This window comes from Tupaia chinensis, unplaced genomic scaffold (genome assembly GCF_000334495.1).
Source record: "Tupaia chinensis unplaced genomic scaffold, TupChi_1.0 Scaffold000362_1, whole genome shotgun sequence".
NCBI lineage: Eukaryota > Metazoa > Chordata > Mammalia > Scandentia > Tupaiidae > Tupaia > Tupaia belangeri.
Window position 1 is genome coordinate 5,074,371 of NW_006159859.1, and position 23,020 is coordinate 5,097,390.

The window sequence follows — 23,020 nt, forward strand, 5'->3', positions numbered from 1 at the left end:
GGGGGGAGGAGGAGGAGAAGAGGAGAAAGCGGAGGCAGGCTAGAGAAGGAAGCAAAGGAAAAGGATAACCCCGTATTTCTTGTGTTAAGGTTGTAAGATAGCAGGTGCTTCACAAGATTTTCTTTGACACACAAAGTGTTTATTCTGGGGACCAGCAGTTAGTGTAATGGCTATGTCACTGGACTCCCACGTAGTCCACTGTGGTTCGAGTCCCGGACCTGGCGGCTTAAACTCATGCCAGGCGCGTGTGCATGCGTGCCCAAGATCCCGAGAGGAGAATAGAGGAGAAGGGATTGCGGTGTGGCCATCCCCCCTGGGGGGGGGGGATTTCTCGCTTTCTGTCTCTCTGTCTGTCTCTGTCTGGCAAGCGTACGAGCCCTATAGCAAAAACCTCTCCAAAAAAAAAAAAAAAGAGAGAGAGAGAGAAAGTGTTTATTCTGTATTAGAACACTTGATGTGTAAGAATTATTTCATGTCACAGCAACTATGAGCATAGCTGCCTTGCCAGTTTATGTTTCCTTCGTTTCTGGAAGTCTAGGTCAGGTGCTCAGTAAAGTTTTTATTGCCATGTGATCTATACAGCATATGTTCTCCCAAAAAAAAATCCTTCCAGTTACCAGCTCTCTGGTTTCCATAGAGGCGATGATGGAAACTTAAGTGTAATTCCAGACTAGCTTTATGCTGCAAAGGGTGTTTACAAAATACTGAATTCTGATAATGGTAATTTTAAGTCATTCTTGAGCCCTGCATGTTGCTGCATATTAATGGTTATATGGTATTTGACCTAAAAGTCACTAAGTAAACTTCTATTTCATACTAGTCTAAGTATCCTGGCAGAAGTAAAATAGAGATGCTTGCTTGCTTGCTTGCTTGTTTTGTTTTGTTTTTTTTTATAGGGTTAGGGGGAATGTGCTATATCTTCCCAATGAATGTTTTCTACTAGTACTACCATCTTTTTATTCACCTAAGGAAAAGAAGAGCAGCGGTTTTTCTTAGCTAGAATCCCAAATTTAGGTCAAGGCCAGTTTCTTAGCAATGTTTTCCTGTGTAATGGGGAGTTAACTGTCTAAACCAGGAATGAGCAAACTTGTCTAAGGATCAAAGATGGCCCACAATATGTTTTTATAAAGGTAAGAATAGTTGTACTTTATTTTTTTTAATTTGATCAGAGAGGGAGGGAGGGAGGGGGGGAGGAGAGGGAGAGAGAGAGAGAGAAAGTGAGAATGCAAGTCGCTAGGTCCGGAACTCAAACCACAGTCGGCCATGTGGGAGTCCAACGCCCTTAACCACCATGTCACCTGCAGGCCCAGTAGTTGAGCATTTTTAAGCAATTGAAGAAAAATAATATTTTGTGACACATGAAAAATATATGAAGTTTTAATTTCAGTGTTCATAAAGTTTTATGGGAACACACCTGTCCTCATTCATTTACATGCTATCCATGGCTGCTTTCACACTGCGGGAACCAATCTGAGCAGCTACAAGAGGGACTGTGTTCTCTACAAGGCCAAAGGATCTGCTGTTTGGCCCTTTACACATAAGTTTGGCCACCTCCAAGCTAAGCCATTTTGTCACGATCCTCCACCTCTCTACCAGCACACTTACATTCTCCCTCTTTTCCCCTCTCTCTCTGTCCTTTCTCCCTTTCTCACCTACTTCCTTCTCTCTCTCTCTCTCTTTCTCTCTCTCTCTCTCTCTCTCTTTCTCTCTCTCTCTCACACACACTTTTAAATTTGGACAGTGCAAAGAAATCAGATGCTGAGCCTATGGTAAGTGAAAATATGTTTCATTTCCTTTTGGCTTGTTTGTCAACTCTCTCCTCCCTGTCTGCTTTCCCTTTCCGCTACTGCCTTTATTTAGAATTGCTAAGGCTGTGCCCTTTCCCAACATATTTCGTTTTGAAAGTGGGGTTTAGATCTTGATGCATTTTTTAACTTCCATGGAAAGTTCCCTGTTAGTATGTGGTCCCATTTTTAACCTATTTGCAGATACCCCCGATTATCTAAAATCACTTTCACATGGGGTTGAGGTTAAGCTTTATTTCTCTTGGCATGTCCCTGCCACAGCAGACACTTCCTCTTTGCCTTGAAAGGACAAAACGATGTTCAGCTGTCTGGGCTTAGGCCCAGTATTTGATTTATACATTATTTAATTTCCTCCTGAAAATTGGAAGCAGGACTTTCAGGAATGGAAGTCAGTATTTTTCATTTGTTTAAGAACACTTTTAGGTCTAATACAATCATCAGTTGTAGATGTCAGCATGATTAGGGGGTGACTTAAGGTAAAGCAAATAAAATGTGAATACAAAGGAAAATGATTTGACAATGGAGAAGATCTAAAGTTTCCGAGCAATCATCACGGTATGTTATTAGGGTCTCAGTGTTCTGTGTTTTGAGGCACCTGTCTTCACTCTACCCATCAGAGGAAAGACTTCTTACCATTGTGCTGTAGTTGCAGTTGTTGGGGTATTAGAAGTTTGAAGAGAACTTACTGTAACCATTCCAGTAATTTTACAGAGGATTTTTGGTTTCTGTCTGCACTGCTACTGCATTTATCTCCACAATTAAGTTCATACGCATGCCAGGATACGAATGCCAAAATAGTTTGAAAGTTTTACAGCAGGGAACTCAGGAAATTAAAAATTAACTCTGGAAATATCATTTCATGTTTTACAACCACTTTGGATAGTGTATTCCTTTTTAAACTTTCCTTAGATCATCGTTACTCTTAGGCTACAACCTGTCTCCTTTTTACCACCAGAGTTCTTAAAAGTTTGGCAACCTACGACCTCCACTTCCTCAGCCTTCACTCCCGCTCATTTCCTGGCGCCTGGCCTCCCTCTCTCCACACTGCAGAGCACATCACACCAGCGGTTTCCCTCACTCTAACCCAGTAACCAGCTCTGAGTCCTCAACTGCCTTGACCTTTTTGCCCCATTTTCCAGAATTTATCCCCACTTCTCTAAGCCGTTTCCTGTTGGCACATGTGGTGTCTTTAGTTTCCTCTACCTCCCCTCTTTATAGACAGAGCTAAGCATCAGTGTTGCCAAGGCTGTTTTTGGACCTCTTTTCTCCCCAGTCCTCGCCTTTCCCTTTTCAGGTGCCTAAGACACCTCAGGAGAACCAAGAGGGCTGCAAGGAGCACAGTTTGAAAACCACCCCAGTCCTGTCAGACTACTGTTGAATTCCTGAGTACAGCCGCCCCAGACTGCCTCTGTGCCTCTGAGCATGCTTTCAGTGGAGCGCCTTGTCTTGCTGAAGCTCATTCCTAGAGGGTCTGCTCTTTGACGTTACCAAGTTCCCGGTCATTTTCTCTGCCTCATGTGAGCTATGGAGGGGCAACCAGGAATGTACCTCTGGACCCACTACTTACCTTTTGCATGATGTTGGGCAAATTTACCAAAATGCTTTCAAATGAGTTTCTTTGCTTATAAATTGGAGGTGAGAGGAGAGGCCAGATGGACCAAATAACTTACGTGGAAGAATACTTTGGGTGCAATCAGTGGTGGTGGTGCTAATAGTAGTAACAGATTATCATTGGTATTATTCATTCACACCAGCATTTTTTTGTTCCTCATGTTACTTCACTGTACTTCTGTTTATTAAGTGTTTCTTTATTCACAATCACCTGTGTGCAGTACTCATGTGAGGGGGCAGGGAGCACTCTTCACATGGTCCGGTCCCACCGCAGGTGCCTTCCTCTAGTCCTCCAGCCCATTGGGTCTTGGGCGCTCACACGCACACACGCCCACATGTTTCAGGCCCACTGGGCCAGGGATTCCCACTGGTCATCATGTGGAATCCGGCTTCTTTTGAGCAGTGCGTTACTGCCAAACCACCAAGTGGGCCCCACTGTGTTTTCTGAATAAACATTAATATTGTTGTCCTCATCTTGTTTCTGAATTTCAGACCACTTGAAGCTGTCCCCAAGAATATAGAACAGTGACTTATGCATATGTTTTCCTAAGTGAGTTGAGCTGAATAGACTAGCTCCGCTGCTCCCCTAAAGGAAATACTGGCTTTCCAGTGTTTTTGTTTCAGGGCTCTTAATTTTTAACTGTATCTTCATTTTTCAGTCAAATAATAGCACACTAAAAATCATTTTTATTTTAATAGCTTATCACACTGAAGCTTGAGGCTAACTAGCTAGCTACCCTTTAAAATGACTATTTCAAGTCCACAGACTTAATAATGTATATACAGTATTTAGATCTAGAGGTAATTCTTAACTTATTTTTTTTTTTGAGAGGTTTTTCGCTATAGGGTGCGTGTGTTCGCCAGACAGACAGAGACATAGAGACAGACAGCGAGAAATCACCCCCCAAGGGGATGGTCACGCTGTAATCCCTTCTCCTCCATTGTCCTCTCGGGATCTTGGGCACACACGCACACACGCCTGGTGTGAGTTTTAAGCCACTGTGTCCGGGACGCGAACCACAGTCAACTATGTGGGAGTCCAGTGACATAGCCATTACGCTAATTGCTGGTTCCCGAGGTAATTCTTATTTTTAAAAGAACTATTTTATATTTGATACATAAATGCTATCATTACTAAAATATTTAAAGTAAGATAAATTAATACATATTCAAACATTAAATTACTTGTATTTTCATGCTTTTTGATTTGTAACTCTAAAGTCAACTGTAAAGATTTTTTTAGCTTAATCAAGCAATGGGGTTTTTTTTACATAGTGTTATTCTTACAGAACCTTTAATCTCTATTTTTAGTCTTAGAAAGTTTCTAAGACTTACATTTTCTAAAGTCTGGAATGAACAGTAGTTATAAAGGAAAGAGTCCATAATCATAACCATGCCACAGTGACTAGCAGCCTGTTATCTGCATCTCTCTGAACATGTTTCTGAAAAGCAGATTTCCTGCTTCTGAGAAGAATCAGCTTCTTCACAAGTCACACATTGACCTGGTTATAATAACCTATAACTCCTTTGCTTATTGTTCAGAGGGCCAAGATTATAAATGAGCTTCTGCTGTTGATTTTTGAAGGTTAAAATAGAGGACGAGTAATTGTGCGGATCTGCTGTTCTGAACTTCAGCAACAGGAGAGGACCAAAGCTGTTAGATTTTTTTTTTTTTTTTGGAGAGGTTTTGCTATAGGGTGTGTGCACTCACCAGACAGACAGAGAGAGACAGACAGAAAGCGAGAAATCACCCCCCAGGGGGGATGGCCACACCGCAGTCCCTTCTCCTCTTGGGATCTTGGGCACGCAAACACACGCACCCGGCGTGAGTTCAAGCCACCAGGTCCGGGACTCGAACCGCAGTCAACTACGTGGGAGTCCAGTGACGTAGCCTTTACGCTAACTGCTGGTCCCCAAAGCTGTTAGATTTGACTGCCAGACCAGGTGAGGGTTCAGAAGCCTTAGGAAAACTACATAAATTCACATGGAATATTTTTTTTAATTAATTTAGTTACATTTAATCACATCTTTGCAGTGTACATTTCTTTTTCCAGCACATATACTATGCATGTCAGTCAAGCCAAAGATATTACTCTATAACTCGTCAGCAAATAGCATCTCTCTTTTTTTGTCAATTAAGCATACTTGAACTTGTTTTTTCCTTCCCCTTTCCCCTCTCTCCCTTCTATACTAAGCTTTTTTTCCACATTTTATTGATTTACAAAGTACCTTGAACTGAAAATATGGAAAAGCTGGAATCTAGTTAAAAGTGTGCCGTAATTTTCTTCTGAAACATTTTTTTAATTAATTAATTTACATTCATTCCCTGAGCATCGTCACAGCATACAAAATGTGATTTCCCATCGAGAATATACTGCATAGTGGCTTAATCATACATGTTATCATCAGTAATTTTCCATTTTTAGTTTTGTGTGTGTGTGTGTGTGTGTGTGTGTGTGTGTGTATTTTTTTAACCCCTATTTCTCACCCTCTGCCATTTCCCACCCTCCTCCCACAGTATCTCAGGAGTCCACAGTTGTTTTCCATTCCTTTTTTTCCCCCACATTTTAATGATTCACAAAATTTTTTTAAATAACTACTTTCAATAGCAAGTTCAGCTTGCATATGCATATCTATGAATACATGTCTGACTTTAGGCGTGAAACTCTTGAGTAGAATGAATGAATATACTATAAGGTAGCACCTAGCTGATGCTATATAGTTTACTATGATCATTAAATAGGTATTTTTTAATATATTTTTTTAATTTAAAGAAAGGAGTTTTAGCTTTAATAAATCAAAGACTTGCTAAGGAAATTTGCTTAAAACTTATAGCCAGGAAACAGGTTAGGATTCTTTTCAAATAGTAGGTACATGAACCTCTCAACAGCTCAAGACAGAACAAAAATCCTTAAAACCGGAATACAAAGCCTAGAAGAAAATCAGCAATGTTTTAGTCAAAAGTCATAAAATGCTATTTCACCAGTTCAGTCTTAGGTACTTTATCTTCTGTTGTGGTTCAATCTTTCTGATTAAATTCTGGGATATAATATTCAACTCCAGACTTGTCCTTGCAATGAAGTTGGCCATTTTCTTAGTTTTTGAACTCATATTTCTATGTGTCCATATTTAATTTTCCTGGTATAGCACTCCCTTGAGAACTTCTTGGAGATCTGGTCTGCTGTTGGTAAATTCCTTCAGGTTTTGAGTATCTGAGAATGTTCCTGTCTTTTCTCCCCATATGAAGGATAATCTTGCCGGGTACAGTATCCTTGGTTGAAATTGCTTTTTCTTTGACACTTTGAATATATTTTCCCATTCTTTCCTTGCTGGCATTGTTTCTAATGAGAGGTCTGCTGTTAACCTGAGCGGATATCCTTTGTAGGTAACTTGACGTTTCTCTCTTGCCCGTCTTTGTATCTTGTCTTTGTCTGTGATTTTGGTCAACCTGGCTATAATGTTCCTTGGAGAAGATCTTCTTTGGTTGATTCTATTTAGGGTCCTTTGTATTTCTTGGGACTGGATCTTTTAATGCCTTTCTAGCTTTGGAAAGTTTTCCTATAGGATTTCATGGAATAGACTATCAATGCCCATATGAGTCTCATTGCCTTCTGGGATAGCAGTTATCAGGATGTTTGGACATTTGATGGTATCTAGTATTTCTTGTGTATTATTCTCTTTTTTGGGGGGGGGGGCAATTTTCCCAGTCTTCGTGGTGGATTTTTCTAGGCCAGCAATTCTATCTTCTACATCTGAGATTCGATTTTCTGTGTGATCCAGTCTGCTTTTAATACTTACAAGAGAGATTTTTGACTTCCTATATTACAGCCTTCATCTCTAACAGGTTCATTTGTTTTTTTTTTGTTGTTGTTGTTTTGGTTTTTTGGTTTTTTTTTGAGAGGTTTTGCTATAGGGTGCGTGCGCTCACCAGAAAGACAGAGAAACAGAAATCGAGAAATCGCCCCCCGGGGGGAATGGCCACACCGCAGTCCCTTCTCGTCCTTTATCCTCTCAGGATCTTGGTCACACACGCACACGCACCTGGTGTGAGTTTAAGGCACTGGGTCCAGGACTCGAACTACGGTCGACTACATGGGAGTCCAGCGACATAGCCTTTACGCTAACTGCTGGTCCCCATTTGATTCTTTTTTATAGTGTGTGTTTCCTCTTTTAGATAAGTACAAGAATTTTCTCAACTCCTGGAGCTCATCAGCTCCTTTCTCCTGCCTCTTCAGTAGTTCATTGTCTTTCTTCCCTTCCTTCTTTGTTAGCTTTGTCACTGTGAATATTCTAAATTCTTTATCAGACATTTCCATTGGTTTCATTGTACTGTCTGAGGATGAAGAGGAGTTATTCTTTTCCCTTGGAGGAGATGTATTTTCTTGTTTTCCCATATTTCTTCTGACCCTACCATGATTTCTAGTCATCTAATGGATGGTATGTTTCTTCCTAATTCTTGAAGATCAATCTGAGCATTCAAAGGCATACAGAAAGAGGTGATCTGCAATCTCTCTTCCATTCTGTTTTGACTTTCGTGTATCAGATTCAGTGGGAAGAGAGGAATATTCTGATCCTAATTATATTCAGATGTTTAGATCCTGTTCACTTGGACTGTCTAGACACTTAATGCATAGAGGCCACTAGAAATTAATCTGCACAGGGAAGTCTCAGCAGAAACCTTCATTTTTGGTCAAGGAAAGTAATATTTCATAGTTCAAGTTCAGTATCCATCTCAGGAGGGACACATGGAATACCTTTTAAAGAAACAATCAGGGCTCCAGGTAGGGGGACAATGGTAACACAGCAGAACTTCGACGAGAACGGTCTTGGGTTTGCATCCTTGTACCTCCATGAGCACTGCAGGCATGTGCACGTGTGCCCATGATCTGGGCCAGTTGAGGCCAGTGGTGGATTGCTGTGTACGGGCCCTGCTGGAGGTGCCTACCTCCCTCTCTTTAAGAAGAAAAAATAAATAAACATTTAGAAGAGTATATAACAAAATAAGAATCAGTAATATCTTTAAAACAAACAAAAAAAAGTGTCAGTACCCCAGAGTCACTAAAATTATTCCCTTGATCAGGCATTTATCCATCAAAAAGCCTTTACTGAACCCTGATTTTGCTCAGGGAGCTCAGTATCTGATGGTATGCTCATAACTTTGAACCAACTATATTTCTTCCGAATTAAAGAATGCCTTTGGGAGCCAACCTCTTGGAAATTTTCTCAGGGTAGGTAGAGGATTGGGGAAGGGAAGGGTTTGGCCAATGAACAGATCCAAGATTTGAATGCTTTCAGGAATTCTGTGCAACCACTCAGAAATATGAAATAGCATCACAGCTGAAAGCTTTATATAACATTCCATTTAACTCTAATCTCTACTTAATCTCTGTTACTTTTACTAGCTTTTTAGTGCAGGTATTTTGTGGAATGCTGACCAAGAGCACATTTCCAATCAGTAGGCGTCAAAGCTAGCTCTACTGTACCTAAATAACAACACAAACACCCACGTGCAGTGGTTCTAAACTTTGTGGAGTAGTTTTAGTTTGGGGTAAGTCTTCTGCTTAAGTAGTCTACATGATGTAAAATTAGTTTGTTTTTGTTTGTTTGTTTGTTTGTTTGGAGCAGTTTTCACTATAAGGCGCATGTGCTTGCCAGAAAGACAGAAAGAGACAGAGAGATAGAAAGTGAGAAATCACCCCCCAGGGGTTGGGCACGCTGCAGTCCCTTCTCCTCCATTCTCCTCTCGGGATCTTGGGCACGCATGCACACGCACCCGGCGTGAGTTTAAGAACTGTGGTAGACTACATGGGAGTCCAGTGACATAGCCATTATGCTAACTGCTGGTCCCCATGATGTAAAATTAAATAGAGCTCTAAGGCATAAATTCCCCATTTGGTCAAAAACCAATTTTTTAGAGCTGGAGTCCTAACTTTAACATTAGGTCAAATATCAGTTCTTACTCTCTTCGTATATTCTTCTTTCCTTCACTGTGTTCTTTTATTCTTTTTGTAGAGAGATTTTTGTTATAGGGTACTTATTTTTCCCAGACAGACAGAGACAGTGAGTCACCCCCCAGGGGGATAGCCACGCTGTAATCCCTTCTCCTCCATTCTCCTCTTGAGATCTTGAGCAAACACACACATGTGCCAGGTATGAGTTTTAAGCCACTGGATCCAGGACTTGAACTGTGGTCAACCACATGGGAATCCAGTGATGTAACCACTATGCCAGTGTGTTGTTCCAATTTAGATCTCACATCAAATGAACCAGCTATAAAATACATTTACAACTAACTGGCAGAATTTTAATGCTGACTAAATATTGATAATATTAAGGATTCATTGCTATTTTTAATGTGGAATAAAGGTACAATGGTTATACTTTTTAAAAACATTCTTGAAGAAACATATGCTGAGCTATTTATAGATCAAATATTGTGATTTATATTATGATTCTGGGATTTGCTTCCAAGAAATTCAGTGCAGTGTTGGGGATGAGGATTGGAGAGTAGGTGAAACACGATTGGCCATGAACTGATCATTGTTAAAGCTAGATAGCAGGTGAGTAAGAGTTCACTACTGTAGACTGTTCTTTGTACTGTTGTATGTGTTTGGATTTTCTATAGTTAAAAGAAAAAAATTGGGGGACCAGCAGGTGGCATGGTAGTTGAGGTGCTGGACTCCCATAAGGCTGACCACACTTTCCCTCTCTGGTGAGTGTGGATGCTCTATAGCAAATTGAAATAATAATAATGATAATAATAATGATGAATAAAATTAAATAAATAATTCTTTAAAAAACATAAAAAAAAAATTGAGTCAGCCCTGTAGCACAGAGGTTAAGCACTGTGCAAAGGAGGCTGGATCCCACATGGCTGACTAGGGTTCTTTAAGCCCTGTCAGCACGCACTTCCAGTTATATGCACAATTTTAATTGGATTTAGGTATAGTCTCCAAATAAATGTCCATAAACTTCTAAACTGAACAGCTCCATACTTGAGCTTTGTAATCTATTAATTACTCGTGACCCCTCCTCACCACAGAAATGGTAGAATTTTTGTTTGCTGCTACTTCTGATTTTCATCTTTAGTTGCCAAAAAAGAGAATGAATTTAATACAAAGAAAACTTCTTTTAACTTTGACCATGACCTGTAATGGAATTATCATTCAAAAAGAAAAGTTTAATTTTTTCCACAGTTTCTATATCATTTTCAAAGAAGTTGATCAGAGGCCCTTGAGACTTTGAACGTTATCATGTTTTGACTGATATTAGTGTTCTGGAAACCAGTTGCATAGCACAAAACTTTATCTGGACTCCTGATGAGCAGCATGGTGTACGAAGTGGCACCTAGAAACAAACTGCCTATTCCAGCCTGCTAATGCTGGCTTGTCAAAGGATGCACTGGTAGGCATAAGTTCCAAGTAGCACTTACCTACCTTTCTTTCTTTCTTTTTAATAATTATTTATTCAATTTTATTTATTCATTCATTCATTTTAATTTGACCAGAGAGAGAAAGTGGAAAAGTAAATCACCAGGTGCAGGACTTGAACCATGATCGGCTGTGTGGGAATGTCCAGTGCCTTAGCCACTACACCACCTGCTAATCCCCCTAAGTAGTACTTTAAACAGGACATTTTGAGGTACTGTGTTGTCAAGACTGCATTTGACAGAAAACCGTGTATTATTAGCACAAGTTTACATATATAGAGAGAAGGGCAGAGAGGGCATTTTTACATCCCCTCCACCAACCAACACAGGATTGACACAAATCACTTGTCCAGCCCTCCCAAGACCCTTCTTCCCCCAACAGAAAACTACAGTTGCTATGTCATCACAGTGTAAACACACACAGCAGTTGGTTTAGAGCAGAGGGAATGGACTAATTCAGTTTGGAATCATATAGTACCCTTCCCCCAAACACAATACTATAACTAGACCTGACCAATTGGAGAATTGCACACGATTTTTAAGTACTAGAACTGACATAAAGAAGAGTTTCTAGTAGCTAAAACTATAGATAGAAACTGTCCATAGTCATGTGAAACCAAGTACAGGGAAGCCCAGAGATTTATTAAAAAAAAAAAAAAATTATGATAGAGAGTGCTGACCCTGTAGTCTAGTGGTTAGAGGGAGCCAGATCTCACATGGCCTACTGTGGTTGGAATCTCAGCCTCAGCAGCTAAAAAATACCAGGCATGTGTGTGCATGCGTGACCATAATCCCAACAGGATGGAGAAATGGAGAAAGGATTGCAGCATAACCACACCCCATAGGGAGTGTTTTCTTCCTGTCCCATTTCCCCTTCCTCTGGTGAGTGCACATGCCCTGTGGCAATTTAAGAGAGAGAGCGAGAGAGAGAGAGAGAAACATGTGGGAACCAGCCTGTGGCCTGTGATTAAGGTGGACTGGATCCCATATGGCTGAGCATGTGGTTCAAGTCGTGAACCTTGTGGCTTGAAAAATACCAGGCGTTGTGTGTGCGTGTGAGTGCCCAAGGTCCCAGAAGGAGAGAAAAATGAGAAGGGATTGCGGCAAAACCGTGTCCCAAGATGGGGATGTGTTCTTGCTTTCCCTGTCTCACTCTCTCTCTCTGGCAAACACACAAGTCCTCTGGCAAAAAAAAAAAAAGAAAAAAAAGAAAAGAAAAGAAAATCATGCTGGTATTTCAGTCTCTGGATCTGGTCCTCAGCTATACTCGTGTCCTTAGGTTCTTTGACCCAATAATATAACAAATTCTCACTTTTTGATTCACATTAGGTTTCTGTCCCTAGCAATCGAGCCTTAATATACAACAGATGTCACAACTGATTGCACAGATTTGGAGAAATAAAAGAAGCTGAGGGAGAATCTAGTCTACCTTCTGAAAGGCATTCTCAAATGTAGCACAAAGCCACTCATGAGTCCTCTTTGATTAAAGTTAGCCTAGTTGTGTTTGTTACGGCAATTAAAGGATTCAGAGCCATAACATTTTGGGGGGACTTGAGTTTCTTCTTAAAACCAATCAAACGTATTCATTAAAAGATTGATATAAAAATTTAATAATTCTGAGGCTAACCCAAAACTTAACGTAATCTTCCATGGAACATTGTATATGTGTGTGGGGGGTTTAAATTCCACAAATATTACTACAGTGAGCAATTGGCAGAAAGATGTTTTAAAATATTTTGTTTCAGCATGTAAAATCTCGTTTTATTACAGAATTCTTTTGTTAAAGGAACAGCTCTGTTGGGTTGCTGCCAGAATGATGGGATCTTAGCAGCCCAGTTTATTTTAAAAGGTTCATAAATGCTGGGCTTGAAACTTCTGTTGGTAAAGTGTACATCACACTTTAATCTGCAAACTTATACCACGTCTTGTGAGCTTAGACTCATAGTGTGTGTGTGTGTACATACACAAAAATGTAGATATGTTTATCTCAAGAGAACAGTGGATGGGGAACAGTAAGACTGTCCTAAAAAATAATTCTGAATTTGTGCTTGCTCTCACATTCTTCAGCGTAATTATAAAACGTGTGCAGAAGATAGCTTGAATGTGCTATATCCAAGGTGGTCTGGGTTTATTTCCAGTTAGATGCCAGCAGGCTAAAATGAAGGTGCTCGTTACCAAGGTATAGCCTATCTAAAGTTTAGTGATTAAATCTCTAAAGTTTAGTGATTAAATCACCAAATGAAAGAGTTTAGCCGTAAGAGGAATTCTTGGCACTTGCTTCAGTTTTCTCTTTTTGTAACATTAAAGGTACTTTTATAGTTTTTGTTATCATCCCCTTGTGTCCAGTTGACTCTCAGTGCAGTAAAAAAAAAAAAAAAAAAAAGTATCCGCTCAGTTAGGTCTGTTGATTGTTGGAGTTAGCAGGTGGTATGGTGGTTAAAGGCACTGGACACCCACATGGTCAACCACGGTTCAAGTCCCAGACCTGAGGGCTTGCTTTCTCACTTTCCCTTTCTCTCTCTGTTTCTCCCTGGTCAAATTAAATAATAATAGTAAAGTTAAATAAAATAATTGTTTAATAAAAGAAAGAAAAAAGAAATGTCTTTTGATGGTTAGAAGTCTGAGGAAAGTTCCCTAGTTTAAAATCATGACATAAAGTACATGGATACAGTCTTAAGATTTACTAAATATATACACTCAGATTCACTTAACTTTGTCTTTAGATTTTAATAACTAGTTACATAATCTGTCCTTCGGAAATTTACTATTACCTCTTCAGATACTCCAACTGCTGTATTTCCAGTACTAAATCAACCCCACCAAGTGATAATTCAGTTATACTTTTTAGATAACATATTTTAAAATATTTTAAAATATGATTTATTCATTTCAGCAACTAGTCTCACCCACCCTTCTTTTTCCATAACACTTTTCTATTATCTGTGAACTCTTGCTACAGTCTTTCTCATCATTTTAGTTTAGGCTTAAGATGTAGACATTTTAAAGATACTTTCTGGTATTTCTCATTACAGAACTTGACATAAACTTTATTCTTTGACTAACAATCTTGCAAAGTAGTTTGGGTAGTTGTAGTTAAGAGAGAGTATTGTGCTCTTCCCCTGCCGCCGCTGAGTCGCGCAGAGGTGTAAGCTCTAGTGCGTTCAAGATTTGGCTCCACCCGTAATCCACCGCCATGGCCGAGGAAGGCACTGCTGGTGGAGGTGTAATGGACATTAATACTGCTTTACAACAGGTACTGAAGACCGCCCTCATCCACGATGGCCTAACACGAGAAATTTGCGAAACTGCCAAAGCCTTAGACAAGCGCCAAGCCCACCTGCGTGTGCTTGCATCCAGCTGTGATGAACTTATGTATGTCAATTTGGTGGAGGCCCTTTGTGCCAAACACCAAATCAACCTGATTAAGGTTGATGACAACAAGAGACTAGGAGAATGGGTAGGCCTCTGTAAAATTGACAGAGAGGGAAAACCCCATAAAGTGGTTGGTTACAGCTGTGTAGTAGTTAAGGACTATGGCAAGGAATCTCAGGCCAAGGGTGTCATTGAAGAGTATTTCAAATGCAAGAAATGAAGAGATAATAAAAATCTGCTCGCGATCATCATGTCTGGTTTGTTTTGTTTTATTTGGGGAGGTAAAAGAAGGAAGAAGTGAGTTACTGCAAATAACAAATTAGCTCATTGGAAACATACTCTATAGTAAACTGCTTAATTGACCAAAAAAAAAAAGAGAGAGTCTTGCAGTTTTATAGCCCATTAAGTACTAGATTTAATGACCAGATGAGAAAAATGTATGAATATTTCTATTAAAGCCTTCAGAATTTGAATTATCTTTATTCTCTACCTTGACCTACACAGAGTAATCAGTGAAAAGGATTGCCCTTATTTTTTATATTTGTCATATTTGTCAAAAAGATATTTGTCATTTCTTTTAAGTTGTACCACATATGTAAGTTTTCATTGTTAGAGGGTAAGTCCTGGATCCCACTATTGCCTTTCATATCAGTAAAATCAGAAAGTTCCCTTTTTCTTTTTTAGTGGACCTATAGGAAATAAGAGTTCAAAATATATCTTGCTCTTTAGAAGACAATAGTTCATATAATTAGCAAACAAGGAAACAACTCCTTTAGTTTCTGAATACCCAGTGTGTAGTGTTAGCTATCAAATATCAAAATCTGTATGTATTAGGGGACCAGCAAATGACATGGTGGTTGAACCACTGGGCTCTTACTTGGCTGACTACATACAGTTCAAGTCTTGGACCTGGCGGCTTGCTTTCTCAACCTCTCTCTCTCTCTCTCTCATTGTCTCTCTTGGGTGAGCACATATGCTCTATAGCAGATTTAAAAGAATAATAATAAAATAATTATTTAAAAGAAAAACACATGTATTTAAATTTACTTGTGAGTAAATATATATGCCACTTATAAATTATTTAATCTTGGGAGCTTGGATTTTGCTTTTCTTAACTGGTGTGTTCAGATTTGCAGTCTTAGTGCCTTATTGCCCTAGTTTAGTTTTATTTTGTTTTGTTTTTTAATAAATGAAGATGGGATATAGTTCTTTAGGTTCTTTAGGTTCTTTTCGTGTCAGTAAAGACCTAAATAAGCATTTAGTTATACCCAGGGGCAGCTGCTGAAATTTTTCTAGGGTACAAGAGGAAAGTCTAAGGAAGTGAAAACCATTTGCCTCCAGAGTGATCAGCTCTGTTGTGTACTTTCTGTACTTCTGAAATGTGATCATTCAAGCCAAACTATATTCTGACCTAAGCCATCCAAGGGACACGTCAGTAGTATTATGACGTTTTCATAGGTTTGAAGGTTTGTAATGTAGTTTCTGTAGAACAATGGTTCTCAACCCTTTCAGAAACACAGTTCAAGTCTTGGACCTGGCAGCTTGCTTTCTCGCTTTCTTTCTCTCTCTTTGTGTCTCACTCTGATTAAATTAAAAATAACAGTAATGATAAATAAAGTAAAGGAAATAATTCTCTTAAAAAAAAAAAGAATCTTTACTGTAGGGCCAGCAGATAGCATAGTAGGCATATTGCTAGACTCCCACATGGCCGACTACTGTTTGAGTCCTGGACTCAGTGGCTTGAAACTCATGGCGGGTGCATGTGTACGTGTGCCCAAGATTTCAGGAGGAGAATGGAGAAGTGCTTGTGGCATGGCCATCCACCTAGGGGGTTATTTCTCACTTTGCCTCTCACTGTCTCTGCCAGTCTCTGTCCAGTAAGTGGATGTGCCCTAAGGCAAAAACCTCTTTTTTTAAAAAAAAAAAAGAATCTTTACTACATGGACAATAAAGATACAGAACTGATGAAACACCACTTGAAACAGTGTCAGATCATGCTACAAAAAAGACTGTTACTTGGGACCAGCAGATGGGGGTCATGGTTACTTCACTGGACTCCTATGTAGTTGACTGAGGTTTGAGTCCTGGAGCCACCAGCTTAAACTCACACTGGACGTATATACGTTTGTGCCCAAAGTCCTGCGAGGAGAATGAAGGAGAAGGGCTTAAGGCATGGTAATCCCCTTTGGGAGGTGATTTCTTGCTTTCTGTGTCTGTCTCTCCAGCAAGTGTACACACCCTATAGCAGAAATTTCTCTTTAAAAAAAATAGTTAATTATTTAAATTCTTAAAAAAAGTGAACTTCTAAAGAAATGATTTATAAATAATATAAGCATTACCAGTCAAAGTAAACAGAGATCACCTTAAAAATGTAAAAATATACAAGATACCTAAATATATACTGGGTGTTTTCTGAATGTTATATTTGAATGTTATATTTGGTGGTAGTGTGCTTTTGCTTAAGTCCATTTTTAAAAATGTAAATGCTAGCTAGAGGAGAAAAAAAAAAAAAGTATTCTTTCAGAAAGAATAGTACTGTCAATGAGGATGACATCCTTAAAATAAGTGAAAGGTGCCCGGTCATATTGTCAGTACCTGGTATGTGCTAATGGTGTCCTTAGGCCTACCTGTAGATGACCTGTAGCTAGCTACAGATTTAGTCCTGTTTTTCTCTTCAGCATAGATAGCTATTAACATAGTACATACTCTTTAAAATGATTTCAGGGATGCCATGCCAGTCTGCTGATCAGCACAAGCCAGCCTGCTGATTAGAGGATAGGGAGGAATCAAAGAAGCTCATTACAGACTAAGAGTGGGTAGAAAAATACAAAAGGCTCCAACTCTCAAATACTCCATTCTGCAAGTTCTGAACAATTCTAGAATCTCAAATGCAACTACCCAGAACATTCCTGAAGTTAACAGTCCTTCGGAGGAGGCCACTCTATGTCCGTATCAGTGGGGCGGAATGCGAGGAGTGGCAGTGAAGACAGCCAGCAGGGGAGGGCCTTCAGGGCTTATTTAATGATTTGGCAATACCCTTGCCCACAGCCTCTCACACCAAGAACCCTGGCAGGCAGGATGCAGCATTCCAGGTATAGAGAGGAGTCCTAGAGCTCTTCAGAGAACTAAACCTCACTTGCTTGCTTCTCCTAAGGAGATCCCCTGTCCCTGTCTCCTTTTGCCTGGGGCCTACCTCATATTCTCCAATAGAGGTAGCTGTTACCCAAAGTTTGGTGCCTCTTCCAGGGCTTTGCTTGCTTTCTGACTGTAGCTTGGTCATTAGCCCTGCAAGGGCCCACTTTAATGTGGAATAACTCATTGTACCTGAGAGACATTTGCATTTGGGGTCCTTAGTAGACAGTTATCTTCGCTTCAGTTGTCCCAGCAGGAACATTGTGTGTGTATGTGTGTGTGTGTGTGTGTGTTAAAAAAAAAAAAAAAAAAGCCTCACCTAGATTATCTCTCTGTTCAGAGATGACCTCAGTAAGAGATGTGGTTTTAGACTCAAAGGTGGGGTCAAGAGCACTTGAACGTGTATGTTAGTGAAGTGGAGCAGGAGTGAGATTACTGGGCCTTCGCAGAGACAGACTTTAGCATAGGTAGCTCTGTATCTTGGCAGTGGTGAGGTGACAGACTGGACAGGTGGCTGAGACCAGAAAACAAGTGATCACAAAACATGCAGGCATGGCTAAGGATGACCTGGAAGATGCAGCAGATGAGCCAGTGGTCAACATACCTTGCTCTGTGGAAGGGGGCCTTCTTTTCCCTGCTGCCTTATCCCCTGCTGCCGGCTGCCGTAGGGGGTCAGTAAGGATTCAGTAAGGATGCATGAATATATGGATGAACTGGGGGCTCCCAGCATCTCTTTGCCCTCTGCTGCCCTCCTTCCCCACCACAGTGGTTCTCATTCTTTGTATTCCTGCACCATTGTACCATTAGTTCTTTCCAAAACTAAGGGTACTTTTTTTTTTTTTTGGAGAGATTTTCGCTATAGGGCGCGTGCGCTCGCCAGACAGACAGAGAGACAGAAAGCGAGAAATCACCCCCCAGGGGGGATGGTCACACCGCAATCCCTTCTCCATTCTCCTCTCGGGATCTTGGGCACACACGCACACGCGCCCAGCGTGAGTTTTAAGCTACTGGGTCTGGGACATGAACCGCGGTCGACTACGTGGGAATCCAGCGACACAGCCATTACACTAACTGCTGGTTCCCACTTTTTATCTTGTTAAAGTTAGAAATGTTTAAAATTCCTTCAGGTGCAAATGGCTGTAGAAACAAAAATGCTGGAACACTTAAGTAAAACCTCAATATTGTTCCAGCCCCAGAGGTCTGTGGACCATCAATTCATGTAGTAGGTAGACACAGCACAAAGAAAGCTGGATCCCACGTGGCCAGCCCAGGTTTTTTTGGAGAGATTTTTGCTATAGGGCGCGTGCGCTCGCCAGACAGAGAGACAGAAAGCGAGAAATCACCCCCCAGGGGGGATGGTCACACCGCAATCCCTTCTCCTCCATTCTCCTCTCGGGATCTTGGGCACACACGCACACGCGCCCAGCGTGAGTTTTAAGCTACTGGGTCTGGGACATGAACCGCGGTCGACTACGTGGGAATCCAGCGACACAGCCATTACACTAACTGCTGGTTCCCACTTTTTATCTTGTTAAAGTTAGAAATGTTTAAAATTCCTTCAGGTGCAAATGGCTGTAGAAACAAAAATGCTGGAACACTTAAGTAAAACCTCAATATTGTTCCAGCCCCAGAGGTCTGTGGACCATCAATTCATGTAGTAGGTAGACACAGCACAAAGAAAGCTGGATCCCACGTGGCCAGCCCAGGTTCAGGTCCCACCCTTCAGCCTCACATAGGGTGGCCAGGCCTCGTTGGCAGTGCTTTCTCCGTCTCTGTCTCTTAGTCTCGGTCTCTCATACTTACTCTGTAGCATTTAAAAAAGAGCAGGGCAAAAATTACTGTAAGTTTACTCTGTACTCATAATAATAAAAGGTAATATGCTGGATGCATGCATATGTCACCTATATATGTTAAAAACCTTAAGATAACTTTAAATCAGCAAAATTAAGCAACCAAATGTTTTTTCCCTTCTCTAAGGTCATTTCCTTTGTGTCATCACAGAATTCTTTTTCCTTTTGACTCAGTCCGGTGTATGGCAATCTAAATTGTGTGACTGTAACACCCAGATGGACAATTGTCATGGACTTCATTTGCAGACACTCTAAGGGAAGTTAGCCTAAGAGCAATGACTAGGTAATTCCTGACACCTGCCTTCCAAAATTCTCACTTTCCACCTCACCACTCAGAAGTTTTCTGGTGAAGTGGTGTTCGAAGGACTTTATTTAAAGTGCTGCTTGCCTGCCCCGTAAATTTCACTCTCCAGTGCCACAGAGGGCCGAGTCACGCACTGAGCTGTGTTCTTGCAGTTCCGGGCACCCTCGCTGTTGGCCATTGGTGCACCAACGGTTCACATGGGGACGTCTTGACTTCCATCTGCGGCTCTGCAGCCAGGAGCCTGCTGCACTCCCTGCAGCCTCATCTTTCATGCCTGGCCCTTCAGCCACTTTTCAGTTCATCTCAGTGGGCCAGGGAGAATGGACCCTTCTTCTGCGGCCACAGAAGCACATAATCTTGTAGGTAGCCTCCTCCTTGAAGCATCTCCAGTGCGTGCTATTGCAAACAGCAGGATACCACTCTCTACTAGCTTCCTAATCCCTCTAACACACAAGAAAAGGAGGTCGTGAGGCCAAGAAAAGGGAAAGAAAAGCAAGGGGGTGTGCGAACCTGGTCACACACAAAGTCAGCCAGCCCTCCGGCGGCTACCACAATCAGGCCAGCTGCAGCTCAATTAAGTGCAACAGGTCACAGGTGTTCCAGAAAGACACTTTTGACAAAATCACTTTCTTGAAAATACCTAAGGCCCTTTTAAGCACTGAAGCCCATTTCTTTTGGTGGATTCTTTAAAGCTATTTAGTGCCCTTGAAATACAAAGAAGCCGGGGAGCACTATTAGGGCTCGCAGGAAGGCGGGCTTCCTTCATGCTGAACAGCAGGAGCAGCAGCCACGCTGCCGGGCTGCAGCAGCATGACCTGTGTGGCAGTGTGTTCAGTGGCAGCTGCAGAGAGCACAGAGGGCCCTCCAGCGGGTCTTACCCGATGTTCACCCTCTCCAGCAAGTGGCCGTGTGGCGGTGTCCAGGTACTCTTAAGTCATAATCTAGGATGCCGTTGGTATTACAGTTTTCCTGTGAACTTTTAAGTAACCCTACCATGTGTGGTTGAACTAATGTGTGAATTCAGCCACCAAGAGCTGCTTTTCCTGTGCTAGCACAGCCCTGTGATGCTGAGGCCACGTGTAAAGGTCCTGGCGTTGCAACTGGAGGGACCCCCTGTACCCCCTGTGCACACCAGCTACCCATGTCTGCCCGGGGTCTGCCCTGGCTGGGGATGGGTCACAGTGTGAGGACCCTGTTAGGGGGCTTCCGCCTCTCTGTTCTCTCTCTGTCATCTTTCCTCCTTCCCTCCTTCCCATTCTGTCTCCCTCTCTTATGAAAGAAATAAATAAAAATAGACTTTCTTTAATAAAGAGCTATTTTCCCTCTTCACCTAAGGCCACCTAATAAATAAGCTTTCTCTCTGGCATGTTTAAAATTAGTGATTCATTTTCTCCAGAGATCCAAGTGTTCTTGGGCCTTTGGTGAGACCAAACAGAACTTCAGTTCGTTGTAAAGCCAACCTTGTTCAGAACCTGGTGACTCTTACCCTGTCTTTGAGGACACAGATGGTCTCTGAGAGGGGGTTCAGAATATAGTGATGAAAGTCCAGCTGGAGTCTCCCATTCCTACTGGAAGGGAGCCGCTCCCAGTTCCCTCCTCCCACAGACGTGCTCACTGCAACAGAAGCCCTTCTGCCCAGGCTTCCAGTCCTGTCGTGGGGATGTCTGCTCCTTGGCATGGTTGTAATCTGTTCACAGCAGCAGCGGGAAGTGCCTCGTACCCAGGCCTTATCCAGAACTGGAGATAACCACACTTAAGTTTACCACTGGGTTTTTAACCTCCTGATGCTCCCGAGAGGAAGCTGGTGCTACTGCGAAACCAAAATGAGCAAGGGGAGGATGTCGCATGGCGGGCCGGACACCCAGGAAGACGCCCAGCTTTTTCAGGTTTTCCTCTCTGATGACTAGTTTTTGGTAAACAGTCTTTGTCTCAACTCTTGCTCTTTACCACGTCAGTCAAAAAAAAATTATTACTGCCTGCTTAGAAACCATGTTGGTTTTAATTTTTAAAATGAGCCAGTTTCTGTTTTGCTAAGCTAAGCCACCTGTTTAAACTCCTCTTGTCCCGTGGACTGGGGGAAAGAACCGGAGCTGTGCCTCAGAGGTTTCGTTCTTTTCCACAGTGAAGTAAGACATTGTTGTCCTCTTCATGGCATTCAGAATTCTGCACAATTGCCTCTTTTGCCCTCCTGTATTTAAAAGTGAGGTAATTAGATTTCCCAAGGTTCAGTGGTCAAGAGCCTTCTCATCCCGGGGAGCTACTTCCCCACACTGCTCCCAAGTGCAGTTGTCTCACATAATCCAGTTACTGCCCCATCGTCATCCCACGGGCTCTGCGCTCTCAGAGGGCAGGCCTGGCAGGAAGATCCGGACTCTTGTGTCCGTTTGCTTTCATTGCCCAGTTACTTTCCTCCCGCACTTGAACATAATAACTATTTCGTTCAGTGGCTTTGTTTGGAGGGTTGCTAAACATTTTCATTAAAAGTCCTTTTCTGTGTTTTAGAAATTTATCTCAAATATGCCTAAATTGAGAGATTTCCTGCTTCTTGTTTTATGTTTGTGTCAGATATCTCATAGATCTATTGATAATATTGCTGCCGACAAGTGGAAAAAGAATTTGTGACGTGCTAGCACCACATAAATGAATTAGTGTCATGGCCACTGAAACAAAGACATGTCTTGGTCTAGCTCTGACAGTGAGATCGTGGACCTACTCGGGTAGTCTTCTGTCTCATTGTTTCATTTCCACAAACAGGTAGTGTTTTTACCTTTTGTAGCAAAGTGTGTATATTTTCTAAAAGCCCAGGCATTCATTTTTTAGTCAAAAATACATACTCAGCTCTAAAGAGTTCGTTAAAATATTTTAGCTTTTACAGCCTAATGGGAAAAACAACCTTGCTGGTAGTTGGCTAATAATTCACTCAAATGATCTAGTTTGCAGCCTATGGGGGGAAAAGGACAAGATGGTGAAGGGATTAGGGGACAGATTCCAAAATCCTTTTTGCCAGAGTAGTTAAGGAGCTCAAGTGGCCAAGGGTTTTCTTTCTAAATGGGTTCGTTGAACACTCTAGGCACTGTAACGTTTCAGATTCGTCTGTTCGTCTGCACGTGTCAGTGAGGTTCCTCTCTGGCATTGTGGGGAAATGCAGCTGAATTCCCCCATTGTGAAGCAGGCCCAGGCTCTACCTGGTTTTGAATGTGATCCAGGCAGCGATGAGCTTTGTGGTCCCTGCCTACGCGGTAGAGATAAAGGCATAGAGATAAAGGTATACACACACACACAAATACATGTGTTATGCCATCGGGTTTTCTTACCGACTTTGTAGTCATGAGAAAGGTCTTAGTTTAAACCAAGTCTTTCTCCACAGTCTCTGTACTGTTCATTCCCAGATAGAGAGACGCAGTAGCCTATTTGTCTGAGAAGACCTCACCATTCCAAAACTTAACACAGAAACTGAAATCCCTTAGCAATCCATTAATGTCAGGTTCCTCTCATCAAATGAGACACTAGATCACCA

The 23,020-nt window shown here is 41.5% G+C and overlaps 1 protein-coding gene and 1 pseudogene across 1 annotated transcript in view; both read left to right on the forward strand.

Moving 5' to 3' along the window:
• AFG2A (AAA ATPase AFG2A) overlaps positions 1-23,020 on the forward strand; it is a 295,494-nt gene that overhangs the window by 264,836 nt on the left and 7,638 nt on the right. The window lies entirely within an intron of this gene.
• Positions 13,796-14,462, forward strand: LOC106735367 (40S ribosomal protein S12 pseudogene; annotated as a pseudogene).